The sequence below is a fragment of the Halichondria panicea genome, chromosome 13 (genome assembly GCF_963675165.1).
Source record: "Halichondria panicea chromosome 13, odHalPani1.1, whole genome shotgun sequence".
In the NCBI taxonomy this organism is placed as follows: Eukaryota; Metazoa; Porifera; class Demospongiae; order Suberitida; family Halichondriidae; genus Halichondria; species Halichondria panicea.
The window spans coordinates 3,125,500-3,151,044 of NC_087389.1; the positions used below are offsets into that span (position 1 = coordinate 3,125,500).

The 25,545-nt window shown below is 42.4% G+C and overlaps 2 long non-coding RNA genes across 6 annotated transcripts; one reads left to right on the forward strand and one right to left on the reverse strand.

The window, feature by feature from the left end:
* Window positions 1-5,811: 5,811 nt before the first annotated feature.
* Window positions 5,812-12,931, reverse strand: LOC135346670 (uncharacterized). Of its 5 annotated transcripts, none has more exons than XR_010398088.1 (5): window positions 9,076-12,931; window positions 8,292-8,811; window positions 8,129-8,245; window positions 7,525-8,076; window positions 5,812-7,187 (listed from the first exon to the last, which is right to left on the reverse strand). It is a non-coding gene; the product is annotated as an uncharacterized LOC135346670 (long non-coding RNA). The 5 variants fall into 5 exon arrangements; XR_010398090.1 differs by having other exon boundaries at window positions 8,292-8,672; window positions 8,740-12,931; XR_010398089.1 differs by having other exon boundaries at window positions 8,292-8,419; window positions 8,598-12,930.
* A 245-nt stretch (window positions 12,932-13,176) lies between these two features.
* Window positions 13,177-15,832, forward strand: LOC135346665 (uncharacterized). The gene is made up of 4 exons (XR_010398082.1): window positions 13,177-13,662; window positions 13,772-15,213; window positions 15,331-15,418; window positions 15,502-15,832. It is a non-coding gene; the product is annotated as an uncharacterized LOC135346665 (long non-coding RNA).
* The last annotated feature ends 9,713 nt before the right edge of the window (window positions 15,833-25,545 follow it).

A 25,545-nucleotide genomic window follows, 5' to 3' on the forward strand; every position in this document is an offset into this window, starting at 1 on the left:
ACTAAACCACACCCAAAACAGCCGTAATACACATATAAAATTACATTGAAAACGTTATTTGGGACAGGCCGGTAAACGGAATAGCGAGTGGCCGTACTTCAGGGTGAGTTTTGTGCAGTAAACATAGAGGTAGCATTCCGTGCCAAACCAAATGGCCGGGTGGCCGTACTTCAGAGAGCCGGAATAGCGAGAGTCTACTGTATATCTTGTGTTATCTGTCCACTGAAATGATCAAATAGGACTACGGCCGGATAATCAGAGGGAAGATTCAATTTTTTTCTCAATAAATGGAACAATCACTTTATCGATATAATGTTTCATTGTCTCTTCGTTTGACCAATGGGTAGGTGTTGTTGTTAGATGCCAATCACTTGGAAATTTCACATTTTTGGGTAGGCTTTTTGACGTTAAGCCAGAGTAAATTAATTGAGGGGGAAGAAATTCTCCACTAGCAGTTCCTGCCAATACCATTGTCATTTGACGCTTATCATTCAAACCAGCCCTATGAGCTCCTTTCACATCCATTGTCCATTGAGAAACTGGAACAAAGTGAGTCCCAGTTGATTATCGGGGTATAATTATCATTCAGGTAAATTTCGCGAACTTTATCAAAATCATAGTGTGATTTTGTGGTGGCCTTACGCTTACTAAAACCCATTCGTTTCATTAAGTATTTAGCCCAGTCTTTCGTTATGTCAAGAGAACTCGATAAAAGACTAGATAAAAGACTAGCATCATGACCCCCTTCTCCAGCAGAAATAACTATTGCTGTGTTAACGGCAGCATGGCTTTTCCTTATATACGCTTGTACCTGTAATCAACAGTGGTCTTCCTCTTTTTTTTACAGGTAAAAAAAAGTCTTCAGTGTTCTTTCTCAAATACGAATCTTTCCAGTCGCGTATAGTGTTGTTCCAGTTTTCAGGAGCTTTTGGAACCTTATCTTGGAATTTGTTAACTGCAGCATTTTCAACAGCAAATTTCGCTATTTTATCCACAGAAATTTTTTGACACTCTTGTCTCTTAATTTTGCAATAACTTTACTTACAGCCTCTTTAATGGAAACACTACCTTCGTCAGGTCGGGTATGGTATGGTATGGTTGAGAGGTTTAAAATAACGTTCCATGTCAGCAGTAGCAGTCTCGAGCCATGGCACAGCACAGCTGTTCTCGATATCGTGTTCTGGTATCTGCTGCGTATATCGCGCATGCGTTTTGGGAAACCACGCCCACGGAGGCTGATTTTTCGTGGGGGGAAATTTTCGTGGAGGTCAGCTAGCTCACGAAATTTATACCCCACGAAATTACCCGCTATACGGTATGGAATTTTACATAGATCTAGCTTGTAAATCTAGCTTGTAATTGAGCCTCTTACCTCTTAGACCCATAGTTATACTATTAGCTACTTTCAGATGATTTTGTTAGCTGGGACCAGACCCACATTGGCCACAACGTCTGGACTTCGAGGAGAATAAGGTAGGGCTGCTGGGAGCTGGTGGCTCTGGTTCTGGACAAGTGTCAGCGACAGAGCAGAACTCTCGAATTTTGTGAAAGAGGTACGAGACCTTGCGGCTCAATTAGCTCGGGTCGGCGACGACGAGGGTCGAAGAAACTGGCCCAGTCGTACCTTCTCCACAACCTGTGAGTGAAAATGGTCTTAAACACCTACTTAAACGCACGTCACTTAAACGCACGTCGATTATTTCAACCATATTTACATACCTTTGTAGGACGATTTGTAAGACGATTTGTAAGGAAGTGTACAGTAGGGTACCGGTAGCATGTCATTGAGGCTGAGGATGATTCTTGTGTGTCGCTCAGTCCCATTGTGTCGCTCAGTCCCATTGTGTCGCTCAGTCCCATGGTGTTATTTTTGTTTGTTTTGGCCAGACTTCTCACCTGTAAATTTAAACTTAAAACTAATGGTTCTATACGAATATGCCATGGTGTGGTTAACCTCGCACAGCTCCCAGCTTCATCACAGAGGAAGTTACGTTTACCTGATGAGGAATGGCCTCACAATTTACCCCAAATAGAGCACACTTCCTCGGTAAATAGGCCAAAATAATAGTAAGCACACACCAACACAGATGCGTCCGGCGCGTGACGATTGGTCACACACAGTCTTGTAGTCTCGTGCTCTGTGTAGGTGGCGCTGAGAGTGGAGTATTGGCTCGTTACAAAGGTATTGGCTTCGTAATTACAAGAAATCATAAATCATTAGCAGCTAATAGTAGGGTTGGGCCCACTCACCCAAGCACCCAAGCACAGTTATTTTGAGTTTATATATCTGTTGCCTGAACATTGTACAAAAAGTTATAAGAAAACAAAAACAACAACTTTTTGTCATCCCTCAGGGTCTTCAGTGAGGTAAGTGTAGGTCCACAACAGTGGCGTAGGCAGAGGGGGGTTATAGCCCCCCCCTTTTGTGTTTAAACCAGCTTGAATCTGTCGATTTATTCTGCGCGCCTGCTCTGGCCCTGCATTTGAGCCCTGCCCTTCCCAAAATCCTGGCTACGCCACTGCACAAGACAAACTAGTGGCTTACTGTTCTCAGTCGCCTTGGGTAGTACTAGTGCAGTAACTAAATTTGCTAGGGTGAAGCTACGCCCTCTTTAATAGGTGCAGAGGTGAGGTCACCATTGTTTTCCTACTGAGCATGCCCAGACAGAATTTGTTATAAAATAGATCTGTTACTATGCTATATGCCCACAGGCGCTAGGCATGTGCATGTGCTGCTCTTACCTGCATGCAAGATTCTGCTGCCAACTTGAGAACTGCTGTCATTACCCGAGGCGCGCGTGGGCGGCCACGGTCTGTTGGTTTGTTTGTTTGTCTGTTGGTATATCTAATCACCTGGGTACCACAGCACTGCGTTTACAGCATGGATAGCCTTCACACAACAATATCTTGGTTTAAATAGTGGCAGCTTTTGATGTTTAATAAAAGCTAAGAAGCTTGAACAAACTTTGTGGCTTACTTGGATGTTCTAGCACTGCGTTTACAGCATGGGTAGCCTCCATACAACAAGTTAGTACTTTTGATAGTGGCACCTTTCGGTGTTAAAAGCTTCGTTGTCTAATAAAAGCGTAGCTTGAACACTCCGAACAGGGTCACTAAAGTAGAAAGCTTGAATTATAGCCTACTCCATGCAGGACCTGGAGCCATACTTCTCTGAGACTTCTTTGCTGTGATCCTAATCCACAGTGCATATATCTATAGTACCACTACCTGTTCTCAAATGTTCTGTGCAAGTCATACATGATAACAACATCACTATATTATGGCAGCATTATATTTCTGGTTTCTTTATAATACCAGCCGAGGGTTTGCACTTTAGTGCTCTAGTTTCTGAAGGAAGAACTGCTTCTGGAATTTCTACAGGAAGGACTGCTATATCACCTGCTGGAGTTACTTTGTAATTATACTTCACTGTATATATGGTTTAGTAGTATAACAGTACAAACATTCTGTTTTGTATATTGCACTGCAGGAGATTCACTGGAGATTCACTGGGTACCACCACTTCTTGACAATATTCAACCACCACCACATCCACTACACACTATAGCTTACGAACTATAGCTTAAATCTCTTGACCTTAATTATACTCAACTAATTATACTCAACTACAGCACAAAAAGAAGAACAATATCTTCCTCATATCCACATCTACAAAAACTTTCATCTCACATTAATAGTAAGTTAGTTGTTATTATTTTTAAACGAGCATGTTGGCCGGATTAGTCGCTATTCTGAGTATAAAAAGAGCTGCTGTGGGCGCGACCTTTGACCCCGAAATTTCCATTCAAGCCTTAGTAACGATTTCTCTTGCACAAAAACGGCACTCCACAAGGGGTCTAGGTGGTTTTTTTCTTAGCAATAAAAAGAGTAACCAAGGGCTCAAGGTAGGTAGCAGCAAAAAGGCCATGTACAATGCTTCTTTTCATGAGTGTGTAGTAGACAGTATTGCGCATTGGATGATGTTGAAGAAGGTGAATCTGAAAAATAATTTTCCGAATGTTCATTATTATATCAAACAACATCTGTACAACCATCAGGGCTGTCAAGTGGGCTGCCAGTCAAGTGGGTGCACGGCATCAGGGGGAAGAAGCTCTCCCTCTAGCGAAGAGGCCGAAGAAAGGTAACGCTAGATGAGAAAATGGGTTATTATTATCATATTAATTTGGACAGTCCTTAATGCCCCTGAGCACACGCACATACAGGGGACATAAACATGCACACACACACGCGCGGACTCACACACACACACACCACACACATGCCCACACACACACACAGGGTGCATACAACACAGGGGGGACACACACACAGGGGACGCACACACACGCACAGGGGGTATACACACGCACACACGCGTGCGGGCACACACACACACACACTGGGGCACACACACACGCGCGGGCACACACACACACACACACACACGCACGCACACACACACCACACACATGCACACACACACACACACTCACACACACCACACACACATGCACGCACACACCACACACTCACACAGGGTGCATACAGCATACAATACAGGGGACACACACACACACACACACAGGGGACACACACACACATGCACGCACACACAGGGGCACACACACACGCACATACACGCACATACACGCACATACAGGGGACACAAACACGCACACACACACGCGCGGGCACACACACACACACACTCACACACACCACACACACGCATGCACACACCACACACACGCACAAATGCACACACAGGGTGCATACAACACAGGGGGGACACACACACATACACACACACACGCACACGCACACACACGCACGTACACACACACACACACTACACACACACACACTCACACACACCACACACACATGCATACACGCACACACAGGGTGCATACAATACAGGGGGGACACTCACACACACCACACACACGCACGCACACACCACACACATGCACAAACGCACACACAGGGTGCATACAACACAGGGGGGACACACACACACATACACACACACACACACACACGCACATACACACACACACACAGTCACACACACCACACACACATACCACACACATGCACACCGGCACACACAGGGTGCATACAATACAGGGGGGACACACACCGGCACACACACACACACACACACGCACCACAGGGCACACAGGGACACACACCACACACTCACACACAGGGGGACACACACACACACACTCACACACAGGGGACATACACACACACACACACAGGGACACACACACGCACACACAGGGGGCACACATACGCACACACGCACACACAGGTACACATACACACAGGCACACACACACACACCGGGGGCACACACACGCACACACAGGGACACACAATGGTACACACACACACACACACACGCACACGCAGGGGACACACACATACACAAACACGCACACACACACACACGCACACGCAGGGGACACACGCACACAAACACGCACACACACACAACACACACAAACACACACACATACACAGGGGCACACACACACACACACATACGCACATACGCACACACAACACAGGGGGCACACATGGGTACACCCACACACACACGCATACACAGGGGGCACACATACAAACACAAACACAATCACGCACGCACACACACACACACGCACACACACACACACACACGCACACATACGCACACACGCAGGACACACAACACAGGATGGCACACATGGGTACACACACACACACAGGGGACACACACACAAACACAAACACAAACATACACGCTCACACAGGGGCACACACACACACTCACACACACACGCATATCACACACACACGCACACATACGCACACACATGGGCACACAACACAAGGGGCACGCATGGGTACACACATAGAATATACACTGAGCACATACTGACCATGATAATAATACATCAATGTTAGTTTTATCTTGAGGTTTAGGTTTATTCTCTTGTCTCCATCATTCTGGATTTTGCCCAACGACAATGTCTGGACTCAGTATACGCACAGGTCTTTCCATAGTAAATGAGGTCAATCTTATTTTTTTCTATTTTTATACTAGCTTTACCGTTTATTTACCATTTTCCGATGGAATCATGATGCTTATGACGTACTGTACTGAAAACTGTCAATAAAATTTCATGGAAGTGCCCACATAATTTGCCTGAAGCTAGCAAAGTTGGGATAAAAATTAAGCATAGGTAGATCCAGAGGAGGGTCCCAAACAAGTCACTAAAAATCATGTGAGTGATCTCTGGAGTAAAATCAACTGGAGTAAACCATAGATCTACGAGTACAAGTAAACACGTACACACAAAGAAGGCTGAACATACAGTACAGCTCAAGCTCAGGATATAGCAGGCCTAGCTCCTATCCTGCTCTCACTTGGAGGCCCTTGGTAAGGCTGTAATGAAAATCTAAGCTGCCCTATATTATAGGGACAAAAGCAGCTTAGATTTAAAGGACTAAGCTGCTGTGTTTTTCCCTGATAAAGAACATCAAAATTGTGTCTGACACAATTAGAGTTATGAATAATTAAAACGTATTTTTTGCCAACCACAAATGCTATGTGTTCCAACTGACTGTTATAAGCAAAGCACAAGTGGTCAGCCAAGCATATAAAAATTGAAACGATTTATCCTGTCGCTTACATGTAATTATGTCGTGATCTGGTGCTGGCTTAAGGTTTTCAATGTAATTTTATACGTATATTACGGCCGGATATGACGTTTTGGGTGTGGTTTAGCAAATAAAATAGAGAACAGTTATCCTACATTATGTAAAAGTAATTGAGTGAGTAAAAAACAATGTTAAGTTCTAGCTCTAGTACAGCAACACACCGCCTGGAGTTGAGATAAAATAATCATACGTGGTACACAATGTTACAACAATATGGACAATGCTTGAGTTGACACACAGAAGATTAACATAGCACATAATACATACCATATAACGGAAAAATTTGATGGGGGATTTTTGGCTCAGACTGAGCGATCTGAGCTAAGTTTCTGTTCTCTTGCTTGACAGCGATCTGAGCTGTCGTGATTATTTTTGCTAAGTTCCTGTTCTCTTGCTTAACGTACGGTAGGGTGAGGGGTGGGGGCAGCAGAGGGGGTGTGGCCTCCATTGTAATTGGTGGGTGCTGCATGTACCTGCATGCAAGGGTCAATGTAAAATTGAACACGACATACCGTATATATAGCGGGTAATTTTTGTGGGTAACCGCAAACATTTATACCCACGAATTTAATGCATGCATGATTGCAAAAGGGTACTATATTCCGCGAAAATTAAATCCGCGAAAGTTTATCCCACGAAATATACCCGCTATACATGCAGTATAATTATGGAGGCCATTATGGACATTATGGAGGCCAGGCCCGTACCCAGCATTAAATTTGACACAGCTTGTGTTGATACCCATGGCCATACAGTCTATGGGACAATTATGGTAATATTTTACTCTCCTTGTATAGCACAGTAACTTACTTTTTGTGACCATGTGTTATATGCATATCATGTGAGGATTCTAGAATTTCATGTGCCTGTAGCACCTTGTATTTGGTTACACTACTACACCCAAAACCATAAATTAAATATCTTCAGATTTTTTCCAATATATCAAATCTTTGGTATACATGTATAGTACGTCTCATACCTATCACTTTTCAGGTAAAATAGCATTGATTAAACAATAATTTATGGGCAATAATTATTATTACAAAAAAATTAATTACGTGATTAAATTTAGCATCCAAAGTCTAGCAGGATTACTAGTGGTGATGAAATGCATTGCAGAGGTACAAAAGATAAAGACTCAGAATGAGTATAAACATAATGAGTATAATAGTGATGAAATGTCAAGGTAGGGACCATCAAACCAACAAACATACACATTTAGTGTAGGTGTGTAGGTGTAGCTATTCTAGTCTTGGTCGCTTCGATGATGGACCTGATGTAAGTTCAGAATTTCCCCGATCAGGTCATGGAAATTACTCGAAAAGTAGTTACGGCGAGCGTCATCATTATTTTTTTCAACACCTATAAGGAATGTATAATTAAGGTATGTGTTTTTTAGATAGCCAAACCGTACATTGTCCACTGAACTGCTTGACATTCCCATACAATTTTACAAAGTGAGTAGTGTGCATATAAGGAGTGACGTTTTTTGTGTTGGAAGCCTCAGAAATAGTTCAATCCACTCCTTAGCCTACAGTGCTGCACATGCAATCATGGTTGAACAATGATTGCGGTACCTTAGAATGTAACTCTTCCGATCAGTGGGATCATCAGTCTGTGGGATCATCAGTCTTGTAAAAAAATCAGACTTGTAAGCCTAATTTTGATCAACTAGATGACTGAGTGCTTCTTGTCAATTCTGCAACTGAATTATGGAACTCTCTGTTATAATAGCTAGAGATAATTACACTAGGCGGATGTCACATGTCTAAGTGAATTAGTTTGATTAGCAGGCGAACACGGCCGGAATAAAGGCCTCGTGTACACTGGGCAGCACCTTCGGATTTTTAACGCATTTCGGGAATTAAGAATTAACTCCTCACAGCACTAGATGACTTTATGATGTATCGGATTAGATGGGGATGATCTGGAAGGAGGCCTGGTAGTACTCTTGAGAGCTTTGGGGAGGATTTAGTATATCTTTTGGTAACAATGGCAATAAGCATACAAATAAAAGGAACGTACTTTTCTTGCAAGGTAGCACCTGTTTTCAAGAAGAGACTTGGATAGGGTTTGGTCGATTTCCCTAGCGATAACCTACATGTATGGTAGTGTTTGTATGGTAGTGTTTGCAATGAAATATTAAAAAAATGGGTGCTAACTTCAACGTATACACGTCTCGTAATTGCCGGTGAAACCGCACTTCCTTGTTTGGAAGCGACTAAGTGCTTGCAAACCTGTATTGTGCATAACACGTGTAGGGATTCAACTACTTTTATATGGAAATGCCAAACGTGGTCAGCCGCTCCTTCTCTTATTTATGGGCTCCTGGTTTTATGCCATACTTTTAACCATGGTTACCTGTATTTCTGTGGTCTGTGGGAGGAGTGGGAGGAGTGTCTCAGGAAACACTATTTGTATTTGAGCAGCATGTTCATGAACAGCTGGGTTTTGCGGCAACTACTATCACCAGGTTCTTTGGTTTGAGGTTCTTTGGTGTTTGGAATCCTTTGGTGTTTGAGAAAGTGTGATATGGTGATATGGCTGCAACTGCTGCAACTGCTGCAACTGGTGAGTAGGGTTTAAAATTTCGTGCAATTTAATATTATTTTGTCTTCTTTGGAAAATTTCGCGGTATTAAATTTCGTGAAAGTGTGAAAGTTAAATTAAGAGGGTGTGGCATTGGCATTTATCTCGCGTAGTTGAGTTCTATCATCATGGATACATTCTCCATAGCATCGATGAGGCTACCATGTCTATCAGGGTACATGGAACATGGAATGCATTAGTAGGGGAGTGCAAGAGCAGGAACTGCTGTTGTTGTAGGGCATGCTCTCTATTTCTAAGAAGAAGTGGCTCAACAATAACAGCAGAAGATATTCTACAGATCTTCCCCAAGGGGGCCCGTGTATGCTCACTTTTTCTGGACAGCGTCAAAATATTAATAAGGTAAAAGCCCTCATTGCTGAGGTGGTACAGGTAGTAGTAAGAAGGATGCAACAGGTGATATTGATGTGGATATGCCTGCAAAACGGCCAGCCCTATGCAGTGATGTTTGGACAAACCTCGAAAATATTACTTTGTATATGGAAGACAAACAGACAAACAGAAGATCCTTGGAAATGATCTATTAAATGACGATTATATCACAGCACAGAATTTGTTAAAGAGACAGTTCCCTTCACCAGTTGGACATACTGTGTACGATAATTGGGTATGCAACAATTTCTCCACTGCCGTGGTAATCACTGGATTACTGTCAGCACGTTAGGATGTGCTAAAGGTGAAATTAACATTTTTGATTCAATATTCTCTTCACTCGATAAAGATATTCTGAGCAACATTTTCAAAAACAATAGCCTTTGTTTCAAGAACGCTGATGTTCACAAACAGAAAGGACTGTGGTCTTTTTGCCATAGCTTTTGCAACGCATCTTGCTATGCTAATGGTACTAGTCCCACCTGTGTTTCATTTGATCAAAGTTCATTTGATCAAAGTAGTCATCTTGTATCATGCATTAGCCCATTAGCCTATCAATTTATTTCCTATGCTGTAAAATTGTTGATACCATTCCATCCCAGAACATGATATAAACATAAAACTATTTTATTATTATAAGTCCAGAATTTCTAAATGCAATTGATGATGATTTCAGGATGAGATTCGAATCGATTGCCGTTCAATCACACTTAACCTTAAATCAACAGGTTCCTCGGTTCCACTCTCTAGTTGCTTGCAAACGATATCACCACACCACTCCTGAAATTTATACAGAATAAATACATGTTTTTCTTTAAAAATCCATATCTTATGAACCATACATTGAAATCACTCGTAACTATTTCCTACAGGTAGCCCAGACCCCGGGGGTACCATGACATCATCATCGTTACCTAGCAACTGACCACCCCCAACTAATTAGCGATTGTTTACAAACATTCACAATTATGTACAAAACAATATTATACGAAGTTGTACAAATGCTTACCAGATCCAGAAACTTGGTCCAGCTCCTTCAGGCTCCTTATTTTAGCTTGAGGTAGCTTCCTACCTAGCTACGATCCCAGTCACTGTCCTCTCACTCTACAAGGCCATAAGCATCGATATATTATCACTGTCTAGCAGCTCTAGAACCCCACTGAGGTTGTACTACGAAGATCTTGAAGTCATCATCAAACGGTCACTTTTCTTTCGACAGTACTGCACGAAGCGTACCTCGAAGCAAGATGTTGAAAATATCACGTGAAAGAGCAGCTCAATGCGCATGTGCTGGTACCTACAGCGTGCAAAACATATGTCGTCCAAAGCCGGGAAAGGGTTCAATCAAGTGGTTGAAGCCTGTCAGTACAGTTAGCTGGAATGACCACATACAAAATACAATTTCAATTTTCTTCTAACAATCTACTCTACGAACATTGTCAACCAAATGCCCTTTGAATCGGATGATCAGACGCAAGGTTCAATTTAGAACGTGTTTCAGTCACATAAGGAACTATAATCTTTGTTATATAATCAATCAGGCTGTGCAAGTTATGTGCCAATTTTCAGGAAAATAAATCTTCGGAACCTTGGCTGTAGTGGTAGAAACCTTCCAGATAAAGAGCATCCAAACACAGCGGTGATTTGCCTTTTATCACAATTTCGTTCCCAATTAATGCATCTGGGATGTCTTCCATTTTTACTACACACTTCACATCATTGCAAAAGTCGTACATGTACGTTGATATACATGTACGTTGATATCATTATTATTAGCTACTACTATAAAACTACTTGGTGAGCAGCTCTGTGTCTGTGTCGAGTGTATGGAGGGTCCATGTAATTTCCTTCTCCCCTGGACACCATCGACCCATCGACCGGAGAGTAGCATGAAGTCGTGAGTTTGAAGGACTATACTGAAGGACTATACTGCAAGCTTATCAAGCCATTCTATGTAGCACTTAGATACATAATAACCAATGTACTTTGCTCCACAGCAGGGAAAGAGAAAAGTTAGCTTAACTCAATAAAAATTGGAAACAGAGTAAAGACAGAGCTTGTCACTCTCCCAGCTTCTGAGTGAGCTAGAAACAGACACAGAACGATCAACCACAACGATAACCACCCACAACGATCAACCACGAAAATATATGAGAGCGCAAAATATAACGCTGACCTTTTACACAGGGGGGCCTGGTCGTTTCCAATCCTTACAGACAACAGTAGGAGGGATTGGAAACAAAAATGTTTGCGTGAAACACTCAGCGTTATAGGGTGCTACAAAGGATTATTTTTATAGTCAGCAGGCTCATTACCTGCTCACTTTGATTTTTCTAAAAAGTAAAGAGAATCTAGCTTGACTAAGCCACTCAGCCACTAAACAAATAAATGCTATAAAAAAAAGAATAGCTCTTACTATGAACCGTGGTGTGTCTAAAAGTATACTGAAACAGGAGCAAACGTTTATGAACAGTATAGCTTATCCGTCGCCAAGTCAAGCAATGTACTTTGACATAGAGTAATTAACTCAAAAGATAACGCTAGAGTACCTCCCAGCTTTTGAGTGATCGCTAGTGGATAGGAGCAACCACAAAAATATTTGCGAGCGCGAAATATAATGCGGAGTGTTCCTTTAACACAGTGGGGCCTGGTCGTTTCAAATCCGGCTTGCTCGTGTCTTCATGATCAGGCTCGATCACTGCTCATCTTTGGTCACTGCTCATCTTTGGCTCCCTTTGTCAGTCCTGCTGACAACACGCCCAAAGAACTTATCGAGTGAGCTACTTCACGACATCATCCCTGTTTTTATAGCACTAGTTCCTCAAGAACAAGCCAAGACCCTCTGGTTGAGTACCAAATTTACTTGGGTAATAAGACTTCCCTCCAAATTTACTTGGGTAGGTAACATAGCATGATGAGTCACAATGTACCGTGAGCGGCGAGAGTAGAGTGAGGTGGGCCCTACGCAGTGGCAGTGATATGAGGTCTATGAGGTCTTTGAGTATTAACTGTGTATAGGGCATACAATATGGCTGAGCACCTACCCCTCTGACTCGAGCGACCTGAACTAGACAGAGATTGACCCGTAGCCGTCTCTCCATTCGTCCCATTTGTCCTCGGGGAAGCGTTGCCCGTGGTCCCGGTAAAAAGAATAATCAAGTCCTCAAAGATATCTCAGGAGGAGGAAAAAAGAGAGTGACGGGATCCCTGTACCGTACTGAGTTGGGTACAAGCATTTAGCCTTTATGCAGCGGTGGCTACTCGTGCTATAAAACGTGCTATAAAATTACGTATGGCTACTCGTTGATAGCTATAAAACATCTTTAAGAGGGTGAGAGGAATTTCCCACCAAATTTGGTCTGTCTCCGCAGACACACCTATGAGTTGTGAAATGCGAAATGCAGGTTGGTGCGAAATGCAGGTTGGTGGTGTGATCATATCAGGACATGGAGGACATTTTTGTCCCTGCAGGATTTATATTGAGAATGAATTAAAACATTGGAAATACAGAACAATTGTAACCAACCATCTTATTCTGCATCTTGTTAGCTACGTGCTCATACAAAGTTTGTCTAACTGACATAAAAGCTGTCTCTGCCGTTTTGGAAATAAGCATGGGTGATTTTTACTGTACTTTTACCATAGGCTACCACTTCCTAAAAATATTTCTCTAATTACAGGCATGAGGAAACATTTTGTAAGCCTGAACATTTTGTAAGCCTGAGTAATATTGAACAGGATATGACCTAAGGGTACAGCAAATCTAGTTTAAGTTTTTGAAGCTGCGTTTACCTGCCGATTGATTTTTTCTGAGGGAACTAGTATCCAGTGAGCCAGCACGTTTACCTAAGGTGTGAACCAGCTACCAAAGTGTCAACAATAGTACCATGGACCTATGGACCTCTTATCAACAGTTCTATCTCTTTTCTCATCCTCTACCCCCAACCTACACTCATACCTCATCCCAAAGTAAGTAATGGTGTATAGCTAGCTATAATAGCACCATGCATCTGATCTGAATCATGAGCTAGTTAAGCAGATGAGTTATTGCTTAAAATGCTCAACTCCTTTCATACAGCCAAATTCTGTTTGACATCGCCAGTGAGTCCTCAACAAGTCTCAATGAAGGCACTGTTCGTGATTGGCTACTGCAATGTGGAATAACTTCAGACCGACTCGCTACTTTGTTAACCAATAGAGTTAACTATGTAGCCCGAAACTCCACACTGCCTGTGGGAAAGAGGAAGCAAATGTGGGAAATGATAATCTTCGTACACCTCTAAGGGAGGTCCAAGCATCGAGTGATTTGTCTAGGAGGAAGAGGCGAACCGAGCAATATTCTAAGAGGCATGAACGGCGACTCAAGAAGCAGCGGAGTTCAAATGCTCTCACGTTTCTGGGTGATGAAGGTTTTGTGCCAGTAGGCGTCTCTGTTGTGAACAAAGAAGAACAAAGAAGACGGATCACTACTGAGTGAAGAATTTGTGGGAAAATCAGAAGAAGAACTGATACATATGATGCTGTATGTACCACATATCTGGACAAGCATACCATGAGATGGCAGCAATATGTAAACAAAATAATGCCAAGGCACTATAGACTTAAAAAAATAATCAATGAATTGAACTCGTTGTGGAATCTTTCTCTAACGCCAGAGGGAACCTTTGAGGCCAAACATGCTTGGAAATAATGGCGAGAGTTGTAATTACATGTCATACAGGTTACACATTTATGTCAATGCATAATTATTTAGATACATGTCATACACGTTACACATGTTTATTTATGTCAATGCAAATGCATAAGTTATTTATTAGGAAGAGCCTTAGGAAGGGATTTTAAGTTGTCATAAGTCATATACACACGAGTGTTTTTAGTTATTCCTGATACGCTATCGTAGCGTAGTGGTTGGTAAATTCAGGAAGTGGTGGAGGTATTCTTAATTGAGTGTTGATTGACGTTCCTTGTTCTAGTTCTAGAATATCATCGCCTCCCTTTGTGTAATATTTTCAACGTAGGCATAGTTGTTGGAATACATGTCTCATGTCAAAGCCCTCCTCACTTCCTCACTTCGACAAATAAGGAGCGGATTTGTTGTCCCCGATTTTTACGTTCCGAGTTGAATACATATCTCTCCCAACCAAAGCCAAATGTTCTGTACTCTACGTAGTGTTGTTATTATTGCTTCTGGCAGAGTCAATTTGAAGGTTCTTTCTCATGGCCAGTAATGAACACACAGTTGCAGACATACCGAATTTACTCTAATATAACAGTTATAAATATATTCATAGTGTTACGTCATTCATTTCAGTGTCATATCCTGTTTCATGACACAACAGTCATCATAACTATAATTAATAAAGCATCATGTCAAAGAGAGAGAGACCCAGTCAAGGATTCTACACATTTCTCAACTCTCTTAGCTCTGTAGATACTTCAACTTAGCTTTAGCAGAGTCTCAGAACTACCTCCTGGGGTTTTCCAAGTAGAACATATCTTTCATCATATAGAAAAGCCAAGGTATAGAAAAGCCAAGGTATAGTGCAGTCAGTTTGTACATAGATGTATCATGCATGGTTTGTATAAATGTTACAGGTTATGAATATTTCTTATGATATGCATACACGCATGAAACAGAAAGGAACTGAGTATTTAGTCAAGTGGTCAGGCTATCCATTGAGCGAGTCGTCCTGGGTCCCTGTTGAAGATCTTAATCTGCCGTTCAGTAAGTGCAGCAGTGATTCTAACACTTACTATACATTATAATTATTATCTACTCACTCAGATGTTACCTTTATCCACAACCAGGTCGTGGACGAAAATGTGGGCAGGTTCCTGTTGGAAGTTGTACGCAGTTTAAGTGCCAATTTTCTGTACATTTTAAATTAGATGTTTTAGATACTTATTTAGTGGTAAAGGTAGAAGTGTGCCACGTACTAGTAGTAAATCATTTGATTTAACAGATTTTTGTTTAGATTTTTTTGTTGGCAATTGGCATACTGTGTACGATGCTGTGTGGACTTTCCAATCGTGATGAACTCTAAACTTAGGTATGGACCAAGATGTTATGCAAAAGTGAAGTTGTATGTATGTGTTAATTTGTGCAAGAAACGTTGTTGATTAAACGATTAATAATAAATTTTTATTGGGAAGGTCAACACACACACAGGTTTTACAGCTAACCATCACAGGTATATAGACCTATATTATATGCCACAAAGTGCCTAAATTATTAATTATTCAACCATAACATATAGAGACTGGATCAACACGCGAGGTCCGACTCATAGCTAATCCTTATGTGTCTCTACAATATTATAGTTGACATGGACAATTAACCTATATGCTCAAATAATACACAATTATATCAACACATACAATTACTTCACTACAAGCATGCATGCCGGTAACAGATATTAGTCTAATCAAGTTGTTCAATAATTTCCAAAATGCAAGGCCGACTACAACTATGGTACTGAAGACATTGCTTGATTAATACACTGACTTGATAGTAGCATCCTCTTAAATATTCTTCCTAGAGAAAACATATCACTGCTGATGCTTTGTTTAACTAGACCATCTCTGAGGTCTGGAGCTATCTGGGTATGGTTTACTTTGTGTTCAGCTCATTCAAGTGGTAGGAACGAGCAGCAGAAACAAAACACGCTTTCCCAAAATCAACTATGTATGGCCCAAGACAATGTTGTCATGTTTCAAATCATTATGTAAAATCTTTTTAGAATGAATATATTCCAAAGCTTTTGCGAGGCAAAGTAAGCAATCGATCACTATGTAAGACATAACCAGCGCTCTCATGTTGATACTAATCCCAAAACAATGTGGGGTAAAGTCACCTGTATTTAACGAAGTCAAGATACTAGTGATTGCATTAATGGATGTAACCGAATCAAATTTTTTGACACAAACATCAAAGCGATTCTTGAACACCATACGTGTACACGACCCAAAACGACCACTGCCGATACAAATGTCAGCTGTTGTAGGATTCTTTAAAGTGACCAATATATGAATGCGGAAAATATATGAATGCGGAAAAACTTCCAGACCGGTTTGGGAGAAATTGAGTGACTAATGGATGCTAGTACTGGATTGGTCGACTTAATTTTACAAGAACTGGTACTAGCTAGTTTCACTGCTTCACTCTTATTGATCTTCCTGCGATAAAAGAACACATAATTACACATATATAGCGTAAGTTAGTTCACCTCTATTTAAGGCAACCCTCTAAATAAGCGACACTTGCCCATAATTATAGCACTATTAATTAATTTTGTGTGTGTACATTAAAACTGCATGTTGTACTTTTGCAAAACGTTCTTATTTAAACGTTATTATTTAAAAGTGTCGTTTTAAATCGGGTACCTGCGATACTCCAGGGCCTTTCCTCGCAACTCTTGATACCGTTTCTCAGCTGATCTGTTTAGGTCTTTCTGTATCTTCAATTCTCTCTCCACTCTCAGTGCCTTTGACCTAGACTTAGATGATAATGAGCTCTGCTGATCAGTCATTTAAGCTGCCATAGAGGTACTAGGCACCGCCAAAAGCAAGGCCAAAGGTGATCTGAGCTCTGTGGTCAATAAAGCGTGGGTGTATGAATAGCTCGCCCAGCCCAGCCCACGTTAATTTTAATTGAAAATAATTGCAAAGTTGACCGGCATGGCTGTCTCCAAACAACTTCTCCAGGAAGACCCAGATCACAACCTCAAGTTGACATAGAGAACCTGTCAGTAACCATTGGTTCCAGTACCACAGACAATATGAAATTTGAAGATTTTAGCGCTGGAGAATGTGATGTGCTCTTTACACTTGTGTGCTCTTTACACTAAACCGTCTGCTATACCACTGGCATAAAAATCAAAATGAGCAATTATCAATTATTTACGGAGCTAGCAAAATTGAGGGTGGTACATCTAGGCTAGCCATAGGTACAGGCAACACTGAACAACGGATCACGGTAGGAGCTAGCAAGCTAATGGGGAGTGTTCGTAGGGCTAGAGGAGGACGCCAGAGGGAGAGATTGTTGAATGGCAAAAGTAACGAGGCAGAATCGTTTCATGCAATGACTAAAACTACCGGAGAATTAGAAGACAAAATTTTCGAGAAGAGCCAGGAAACTCAGCAATTAAAAGAACAACTAAGGGAAAAAGACGAAGAAATTGCGACACTTCTGGAGGAGATGGAAATGGAACTTTCATACCCTGACCAACCATCAAACTTCGAAAATAAAGGGAAAAAGATACATGATGTGTCACCTCCAACAAGCCCTCTGGTTTTGTGAGACATTTGGATTAACACCAGACTTTATAAACTTAAAGAAAACTGCCACTGGTTCGCCTGTGAAAATGGCGCTCAGCACACCTACATGTACTACTATTACTACTTCTTTGACCACAGAAGAAGTCCAAATTTTACCGATTATTCTATTCTCCAATTCCCAAGCTATAGCCTATTATTCTCAGTGATTTAGCCCATTATTCTCATAAAAAAAATTCATTATTCTTCATTAAAATCACAATAAAAATCATCTTTTGATAAAATAATTGCAACACAAGGAAGTCTCTAGATAATGATATAATAATGTACATAGTCCTGGAAGAGTATTATCTTGCTGATATGTCTCTACTTGTTGGAACTGGAATTGGCTTCAGTAGGTTCAGTAATCTAATCTCTTCAGATTCCATATAAAGTACTAGTAGTCTACTATACTGTCTATGGTCTGTCTTTACCGGTAAGGCTAGCTAGCTGCAGTCTAGCCCAGAGTACAATAACAATGGTAATTGTGCTTTATTTAGAATGCTAGCCACGTGGCATAATTATTCCCACCCACTCTACCGTTTATTCCCGCATAATTCCTAATGCTCCAAGCTACCTATTATTCTCAATCGCCGCATCCCTACATACGCATCCCTACATACTAGACAGATTTGCAGTCAGTGATGAAGCTTACCACGAATTAAGTTCTTCATTGGACCTACCACCTTTACATCACCTTTACATCATATTAAACGAAAACGATTAGCTCTAAACAGCACAGTTGAAATTCAAAGGTTAGCTGGAATACGGCTTAATACATCAAGGGGCTTATTGCCCAGTGACGGGAAAAATTTAAGAATGAGTCACAAAAATGGTAATTATAAACATTCAAGAATTGACTTATCAATTTTTACACAGGTATCTGCCGGTAAAATAGTTGCCAGTCCAATTGGTGATGGTGCTCGTCTCACTAAATCCTCGGGAGTCATCTTATTGTCTTTCTCCTTTCCGGGCTTGCATGAGAACGGTTCTCTCTGGACATGGTATTTTCCATAATTAATGTTGTATACTAAATATATTTACCTTGTTCAAAAATTAGGAAACCACACATTTGCTGGGCTGAAGGCAGGAGAGTCATACGAGAACATTTGCACTGGATTTTCCGAAGTATTCCTCGAATTAAATTCCCTCATAGAAAATCCGGCAGGTGGGACACAGTACAATTTGGAGTTCCTTCTCGGAGGTGACTATCATAATAATTATATGAAGCTCACATGCATGATTGACAGTTTCTATTACTTATGATGGGGATAAATCAAGCTACTTCCAATCACTCCTGTATTTGGTGTAATGTCGTATTTGGTGTAATGTCGACAGGTATGTGAGAACAAAGTAGTGTTAAATACACTTAGCTTATCTCTTTCACAGGTGGAATATTGCCGTTGACATAGATACTTACACATCAACCACTCAGCAAGCAAGCACGCACCCACGCACCCTCGATAAAATTAAAAACTGTGCTAAACTTCCCAAAAACAAACCTACGAGCGAACGATTGGGTGTTCAGCATACTCCAATACTAAATATTGAACCAGACCACACGTAGTTCCAGACGAACTACATCTAACTTTAGCAGATGTACTGATACGAAATCTTATTAATCACGTAGTAACTAGTATCCGCAAACAACGTAAAGGAACAGACTATACACGAACATACCTTAATAAAGAACATACCTTAATAAAATAGAAAGAGCAGCATCAGAAAGAGCAGCATCAGAATTTGGAATAACATTTTGAATTTGGGAAGCAAAAGGGGCGGATGGCAAACCCTCGGGCAAGTTTGAATGGACTTCAATCAGAGGGAACGATGTATTGATTCTCCTCCAGTGCCTTCCTGCCAAGTTTGCTGAGTTTGCTGTGGAGGAAATTCAAGGGAAAATGGCAAGAGTAATGGCAAGAGTATGGATTGTAAGGGATCGCATGTAAAATTACAAATATAATTCATCCTTTCTATTTTCACAGGAGTTTTACCAACTCTACCGAACAAGTGATGGTGGTAGTTGATGGTAGTAACTGTTGTAATCATTCGTGAGTTTATACTGGTACAGGTACAGACTGTTTATAGTAACCTACACGACTGCAGAAAGGAAGAGGCTCAAGCATCCAAGATGCAGTGGTGAGAGTTGAGTTGTTACGGGTGTGGCTCATGGGGGCCGAAAGCATCCACAACTGGGAGGGGAGGGGCACAAATTCTGCATGAGTGACAGTGTGGAGAAGCTTCATTTTATAAATGTTGCTCCACCAGTCATAAAAAAAAGATGTTTATAAACAAAAAGATCAGATCATTTTCTGATAAAAAATTGTAACCAATTTTTGTTTTAGACATAAACACAGAATAGACATAAACACACATGGGTTATATACCACACAAATATTATATACCACACAAACCTACTACCCGACAATCACGATTGAAATATGGTCGGCTCACAGTGATGCGTAGTGTGCATACATGCTGTGCTCACTTTGACAGCAAGTGTGGGTGCACAAACTTTGACCTCTTGACCAGACCAGAAGAAATGTCTTTGGTGACGCGAGAAACTCCAGTCAAGCTTCATCAAGCACCACTCTACTAGTAAAGACTAGTAAAGACAGGTGGACAGGTAGGAACAAAATTAGGAACAAAATTATAATAATAATAAGTATGCCATGCCACAAGTGAGAAGGAAGAGACTGGTGGAGGAGAGAGTGCTTTCAGGTGCAGTTTTCTGTTACAGATGCTACAGATGCAGTCAGTCCTGATGAGGTACAATGTAATTAATGCATGACCTTATTTCTTTTTCTTCGAAGAATGCTGGGACCCAACATTAAAATTGAGCAGAGGCAGATTCGTATCCTTAATCGCCCGCCCTTAATCGCCCGCCCTGTCATCTTCCTCTTCCCACCCCAATCTCGATCGATGACATAGACATCCCTCTACGTCAGCGCCACTTGTCCTGTGCCATTGATGAAGCCATGTACCAAAACCTCTTGGACACCTCACCTTCAACCAGGGCTCGTGCTTTGGCAAACTCGTCTGCTCTACCCATGCCATCAGATATGCTTGGCCAGGACAAGGAAGCTGCTTGAGGCTCGGTATCCCTCTCCACAGTGCCTGCCCAGCATGTCGCACCTCCGCTGACGAGTATGGTGACCATCAAGTGGCGGAAATGGAGACAATCACCCGCCGAGGTCAGAGATGTCATTTTCTCAGCCGCTCAATCTGCAGCTCTCGGAGGTTTAATCCCCGCTGACCCAACGGATATTCACCCATCTGCCGTACTTCTCTAAGAAAGCCCAAAAAAACGGCAGAGAATACAACCCGAAAAAAGCGATAGCTACCTGGAAACACTATACCGTTAGTAACTGTTCCTTGCTCCCCTCGAAATCGCCAAGGAGGTTGGCCGTTGGGTAGACCCAAGAACCACTGGCCATCATTGACCACTGGCCATCATTGACCACTGGCCATCATTGTCCACATAAAATCCATATCTCCATTCTCAACAACGTCTTCGATTGCCCCATCTGCATTGAGATTGTGGAGAAACCATTGTGTGTGGTGATGTGGTGATTGCTTGTGTCAGTGGCTGAAGATCTCTTAGTGTGTTTCCTGCCCATGCTGCTTCTCCTCACATCACCTGGATGATTACAGTACCATATCAGTATGGAAGTGACATGCAATCTCTGCACACAGCTAATTTTAACAAGTACCTACCGAATTCGACCCGAAAAGCTACAGTCAAAGCTGAAAGCTCGCAGCTTGCAGAGTCCAAGTAAGCTCCCCACGAGTCCCCATTGGAAAAGCTACTCTGCGACGGCAAAGAGTGAGCGCAACGAGTCACAGTCATGTTAGTATACAATGCAGTATGTTGAGGTCAAAGGTCAAGATAGCGTCAGAGAAAACAATGAGGGTTGCAGCAAAAGTTGACAAAGCTTGCTCTTCTCTTCAAAAGACATCCAACATTCACCCCATCTCCTACACTTGGCAGAAAATCTCAGACATGCTAACCTTCAATGATGACTCAGATGACCCTTGGGGGAGGTGGTAGCTTTAAGATGTCCTCACCTGTTAACACATGTGTCTTTGACTTAAAACTAGGGTTAAACCATGGTCATACATCAACATAGGAAGTTAAAAACTCACTTTTATTACGGGAAAGAAGTTCGGGTGTTCGGTTCCTTTGCCACATATTCGGGTTGTCTGGTGCCTCAGGTATGACTTACACTACTGGGCTGTCTGAATACTTGCAAAGAAGCTCCAAGAAAAGTTGCCTCAACCAGTCACGACTTTCACCTGTTATGAAAGTAGCAGAAAACATATCCTATGACTTTATACCACAGTGCAGTAATCCTGAGCCGCTTCTCAATGAACTTTGTGAAAAACTTGAAGAATGTGATGACTACGAATACCTGCCAGTAGAAAACTTCTTGCCAACAACATCAACCAACAACATCAAGCGGGAAGTACAACTACCTTAAAACATGGAAAGACCCGCTGCGTATGTTTTTCATTGCTTGTTCTTAAGAGCTATACTTATTCAAGAGCTATACGTATTCACGACATTTAATTAGGTGATGCATCTGCTGCTTCAACTCTTGATGAAAAGGTTATTAATGACAGAGTGCAGTTATTTCTCGACATGGAGGACCCTGATGTTGTTCTTGATTTGAGGGCACTTAATAGCGACCAGAAGACCACATTTTGGGATGAAACTGAGAAGTATCTCCGCGAAGATGTTGGCCTGGCTGCAGAAGAACGAAGGCACTCTGATGTCACTCACATGGCAAGAGTTATATCTGTGAGGGATCTGCTAGAGCAAGTCTCCACTCGTTGTCCTCCAGGTATGGCGTGTGTTTTAATTTAACATGCACGTGCATTTACATTGTTACATTGTTATTTTAATATTTTGCAGGCACTAAAATTCAGGGCCGGCGGAACCGGTCAGGTTGGTCAGGTTGGTCAGGTTGGTCAGGCCAAAACCTGACCACTTTTCTCGCGTTCATTTATTTATTTGGTAACAGTCCTTTAAGTGAAAGTGTCTGTAAATTCTCTATCGGGCAATAAAATGCCTAGCAACTATATACCAATAGAATGCCCAGGAATAAAATGGTGCAACATGTGTTGCCATAACAACCACGATTATTACGCTCACCCGTTTTATCATTTTAAATGCTCGGCCAGCGGTGAGATAAAATCCAAAATTTTTTTTTATGTCGGCTTGACTAAGCTTGATTTTCACATCAGTAACAGTGCTAACAGTGCTAAGATAATAATTATTACTATATCGGTTAACGATCTATGAAATTTACAAGCTCACATAAAGACTGTTCATTACTGCTACTTCTATTTTAGCTATACTATACTCACTACTGATATTCTAGCTATACTATACTACTTGCCAGAGTCACACAGTGAGCCCTCTCCTGGTCTTTCACAGTCCTGGTCCATAGCGCTAGTGTAAAGATGTGACACTAACTAGAACACTAACAATTGATGTACTATTATATCCATGAATGATTTGTGTGGGTGTATGCATTGCCTTACTAATTATGTCATTTAACCATGCGTCATGTTGGCGCATGGCAGTTATTAATGAGTTCTTGCTCGTGCAATATAAGACAGCAGTGGAGGTCCTGCCGAGACAATCCATTGTGATCGGGACCTAACGTTCACAAGACTAGTGAGAGAAACTTTAGAAAACCTCCACTAAACTTTACTGTCGTCGAGCTGTGCTGAGCTGTGCTGAGAAGTGATGTCGGGACACGAGGAGGGGATGCTGACTCCTGCCGTGGAGCAAGTCGTGGTAGAGCTACCCGAGGACTTCTCCTGGGCAAGACCCCTATCGCTGACTTCAAGGAAGATGACTGGACCCCTAGTCAAGGCCATCGCTACTGCCGTAGGACTGCCCGACACCGGTTCCAAGGACGAGACTCTCGTGATGGTTGAGGGCAGACTCCAAGAGAAGGGCTATGATTCCCGTAATGTACAGGTCTCTATAACCGATTCTGAGGGAGACTCAAGTGTGCTGTGCTTGCAGTTGATTGCTGCACAAGGTATATTTCTGCAGGTGGGCCTGAAGAAGGTCGAAGAAATGGGAACTGAGGAGTCTGATGAGTTTGAGACCGAGGGGAGTGACCTTGGAGATGGGGCGGAGCGAGAGCAAGACCCGGCTGTGTTGCTGGCCCAAGAGCTAGAGCTATCTAAAGAAGAGGTTTCTCGGTTGACCGAGACTGTAGATAGCCTAAATGATAATGTTGTGAGATTGAATGTTCGTGTAAATGAATTGTGGCAAACCAATTGTGGCAAACCAATTGTTCGTTTGCAAGGGAGTTTTAAACTGCAGTAGCGGAAAAAGATGACGAAATCCTTGAGCTCAAGCGTAAACTCGCAGCCGCACAATCCGCTCGAACCCCGCTACGACCAGAATCGGTAATTTCAACTCCAGAATCTTTAATTTCAACTCCCACTTCACTGTACCAGACTCCCTGAGACCACTGAGACCAGTACCTAGACGAGGCAAAGCGCCTCCTGTTGATTCATTCTCAGGCGAGGATGAGATTTGAGGACTGGCTACCTACTTTAGTCCGGGCCTCGACGTGGAATGGCTGGAGAGAAGATGATACGCTCATCCAGCTAGCAGGGCACCTTCGAGGGCGTGCTCTGCAAGAATGGAACCTCGTACCAGTTCGTGAGAGAGGCTCGTATGAGGGGGCAGTGAGTGCCCTACAAGAGAGGCTAGATCCTGGAGGAAGGCTATTAGCAGTCCAGGACTTCCGTCACGCTGCCCAGGACGGAGAACCAGTAGCAGACTTCCTCCGTAGGTTAGAACGCTGTTTCCAGGTAGCCTACGGACGAGACGGATTAGGAGAAGAGACTAGAACCACCTTGTTATACAGCCAGATGCAGGAAGGACTTAGGCTAGAACTAATGAGGTCAGCAGCTGTTTCAGGGGCGGGCTCCTATCAGGCTTTGTGTCTAGCCTCCAAGAATGAGGAACGTCGCCTAGCTGAGCTCACCAAACGCCTACAGTACAGGAAGGCAGCCACGCCTTCAGCCCCACCCTATTCCAGTACTACTGCTCTAGATCCTAACAGGAAAATCCCAGGAAAACAATGGAGAGGTTGGGCATTTTGCTAATGAACTCCCAAGTCTGAAAGTAGGGGCAAATCCCAGAACAAATATTCCGGTCGCAGTACCAAGCGAGTCTCTAGCCAAGAAACCCCTAGCCAGCCTCCAGAGGACACAAGTGACCCGCTAGAATACCTCCTGTCCGGCAGTAAAGATGAGGATGAAGACCGAGTGAACACTATACAGCTAGAAGATTCCGGCAGTGTCCCCAAGTGCGTACCTCTATTAGTGCAGGGAGTCCCAGTCACTGGTCTGATTGACACTGGTGCCGACCTATCCATAATGGGGGGAGAGTTGTTTAAAACTGTGGCTGTAGCTGCTAAACTCCGGAAGAAAGACCTGCACAAGGCTGATAAGACTCCCAAAACATACGATGGGAAAACCTTCAAACTCCATGGCCGCCTAGAC